Here is a 3,920-nt window from a genome sequence, read left to right on the forward strand (position 1 = left end):
TACTTTTTTGGAAGTAATGGTTTCCAGTGCTTCGGCCTCTATCCACATGGTGAAATAATCCACTGCTACTACTGCATACTGTACTCCCCCTTTCCTTTTGGCAATGGACCAATAAGGTTAATTCCCCAAATGGCAAAGGGCCATGGACTTTGCATTTGAGTAAGTTTGTTTGGGACTGTCCAGGGGATTTTGGAAAACCTCTGACACTTGTCGCATTTTTTAGCATATGCCATGGAATCCTTATTCATAGTTGGCCAGAAGTATCCATGCCTCAGAATTTTCTTAGATAAACTTTGCCCCACAGCATGGTTCCCACATAAACCCTCATGCACCTCCTCCAACAGTTCTCCTGATCTGTTTTGTTGACACACCTAAGCAATGGCATGGAAAACCCCCTTCTATACATAACATTTTCCAGAATTAGGTACCAAGCATCTTTCCTCATCAGTTTCCTGGATTCATTGCAACAGTTGGGAAAGATTCAGTGATCCTACTAAGCTGCAATTGGGGTCATCCAGGATGGAGTGTCGTCTATTAGAAGGACTGGTTCACGCATGATGATACTAGGTTCAACCAGGTATTCAATAGGAACCAGGTTGGCCTTGTCCACCATAGTACTGCTGACCAGTCTGGCTAGTGCATCTGCTGTGGCTTTCTGCTCTCTTGGTATCTATTGGATGGTGTATTTCTTGAGTTGAGTGAGCATGTATTTGATTTTACTGAGATATGCCATCATTTTCCTCCCCGAGTAGTGTACTCACTGAGGACCTGATTGATAACAAGTTGCGTCACTGTATATGTCCAAGAATTCAGCCTTTACTTCTTTTGCTAATTTTAGGCCCCGATTATTTCTTCGTACTCTACTTCGTTATTAGATGCATTAAAACCAAAACGGTGGGCACAATAGATGAGTTTCCCTTCAGGTATGATTAGTGAGAGATCGACCCTAGACAACTGGTCGGTAGATAAGCCATCGACGTGTAGCTTCCTGACTTGGGGTTCTTCTTCGGAATGAATAGTGCTAGATTCTGGGTGCTTGGTGTTCTTCTCAGCACCTGTACTGGGAGGTGGTCTAGACTCCGATGGCTGCTTGACCATTTCCTCATCTGTCTCTGGTAGACTGGTACATTTAGCTACAAAATCTGCGAGCGCCTGGCCTTTGATTGATGTTCGGGGCTGGTAGGTGATTTCATACTTTCTGAGCTCTATAGACCATTTGAGTAACCGAACATAGGTGTCTGACTTTTACAAGACTTGGTGCAATGGTTGGTCGGTAAGAACCTTTATGGGATGAGATTGGAAGTATGGGCGAAGTTTTCTGGAAGAAAAGAGCAGGCAGTAAGTTAATTTTTCAATTAGAGGATACCTGCTCTTGGCTTCGACTAGCCTTTTACTGACATAGTAGACTGGATGTTGAATCTTGTTTTCTTCTCTGATCAGGACTGCATTGACAACATGTTGAGTTACTACTAGGTATATGCACATTTCTTCACCTTCCAGAGGTTTTGAAAGGATCAAGGGTTGTGTTAGCTCCTGCTTTAGAGTTTGGAAGGTTTGTTCGCACTCCTTGGTCCATTCAAATTTTTTTGTACCTCTGAAGATATTAAAAAACAGAATACATTTATCAGTAGATTTTGCTACGAATCTGCTTAGTGCTGCTATGCGTCCTATTAGGCTCTGCATATCCATGATCCTGGCTGGTGAGGGCATGTCCAGTAGTGCCTTTATCTTCTCAGGGTTTGCTTCAATTTCCTTGGAGTTCACTATAAACCCCAAAAAATTTCCTGACCCCATGCCAAAGGAGCATTTTAGGGGGTTCAATTTCATTCTATATTGCCTCAAGATGTTGAAGCATTCTTCCAAGTCCTCAATGTGCCCCCAGCCTTTTTGGATTTCACCAACATATCATCCACGTAAACTTCCATGTTATTTTCTATTTGGTATTTGAAAATACGGTTTACCAACCGTTGATACATGCCTCCAACATTTTTCAGGGTGAATGACATAACTCTATAGCACTACAACCCCACATCCGTGCAGAAGCTGGCGTGCTCCTGTTTGGGTGGATGCATGCTTATTGGGTTGTACCCTAAGTAGGCATCCATAAAGGTTAAGATTTCGTGGCCAGCTATAGCATATACAAGCTGATCAATTCTCAGAAGTGGGAAGCAGTCCTTTGGGCATGGTTTATTTAAATCTATGAAATCTATGCACACCTTCCACTTGTTATTAGGCTTTGGTACCAATATGGAATTGGACACCCATACTAGGTAGAAGGCTTCCCTAATGAAATTGTTATTTTGAAGCTTCTCCACCTCCTCCTTCAATGCCTTTGCCCTCGTTGGATTTGGTAACCTGATTTTCTGCTGTACAGGCTTGAAGTGTTTGGTATCGATGCTGAGGGGTGTGGCTTATAACGGTTGGGCTGATCCCTACCATATCATCACGGGACCAGGTGAATACATCTTGGTTGTTCCATAGGAACTGGATCAAGGTAGATCTTATGTTCCCGGACAAACCTTTCCCTAACTTGACGACCCTGGTCGGGTGCTTTGGGACGAGCGGGATTTCTTCTAATTCTTCGACAGGACCCACCTTTGTATCAATATCCCCAAAACGAGGGTCTACGTCCTCTCCTTGTTTTGGGCTGCATCCTATTTCTGGTGACGGGGCCCTGTAGGCTGTGCGGTACAAACTGTTTTCCCTGCCTTTTTTACTGATGAATTATAACATTCTCTGGCCACCAGTTGGTTACCCTTGAGACATCCTATACCTGCCCGGGTTGTGAACTTGATGAGCAAATGGAAGACCAAAGTAACTGCTTGGAGGTCATATAGGGTTGGTCGGCCTATCACGGCATTGTATGGAGAAGGGATGTCGAATACTACAAACAAAGCCATTACAGTTTTGCTCTTAGGTGCCATCCGTATTGTCAATGGCAACCTTATGCTTCCTGCTTGGGCCATGACATTTCTTGTAAACCCATTTAGTAGTTGCTCGCATGTTTCTAGATCTCTAATGCTTAAATTCATCCTCTCCAGGGTACTCTTGAATAGAATGTTGGCAGATGACCCATGGTCAATCATCATTCGGGCTACGATCATGTTGGCGACCTGCACTTCTACCACAAAAGGGTCATTATACAAATGATGTACCTGACTTGTGTCTTCCTCATTGAATGTGATGGGCTTACACTTGTAGCGAGGATGTTTGGGAGAACGCTCCTAGACAGCTAGTACATCTTCCTCCTACTCGTGCCTAAGGGAGCGAGCGTGTAACGCCTTAATCTCTAGGGACATTACGATGTGCATTTTAAATAGTGCTAAACTCGCTAATCGAGTCATTTGGCTATAATCGTGTAACTAAGTATGATTAGCAGTTTAGGGTTAAATTTTTTGTTTAAGATACAACGTTTCACTAAAACGTTTACTGTATACATTGGGATCCCAAAAATATAATTTAAAGGTTAATTACAACAAAATATTTACAACAAGCCGACCTAAGCGGCAAAATAGGGTTTAACCCTAGTTCCTCTTTAAACCCTCAGTCGTGGCGGTTGAGCAGCCACATATGTACACATCGTCACCTAAGCTCTCCAACTCAAGGATGGTCCAGCTTTCTTTTGCCTTTACCTGCACCATATAGCACCCGTGAGCCGAAGCTCAGCAAGAAAACTCAATATGCTCATGAACAAGTAATAACATGTTACTAAATCATAATAGGCATGCCTAGCAATAATAGCCCTATCCATGCATGCAAATAAGTCCAGATAATGATGGTGGATCCTGCCCTCCTGTATGGATGACTATCAAGTCAATCCTAATGAGATGAGTGATTAACACATTGAGATTCTAATAATCATGCTGAGGTTTGTAGCCCTAATCATATGAGTGATTAATACTTGAGATTCTGATAATCAT

The sequence above is a fragment of the Humulus lupulus genome, chromosome X (genome assembly GCF_963169125.1).
Source record: "Humulus lupulus chromosome X, drHumLupu1.1, whole genome shotgun sequence".
NCBI classification, from domain to species: Eukaryota; Viridiplantae; Streptophyta; class Magnoliopsida; order Rosales; family Cannabaceae; genus Humulus; species Humulus lupulus.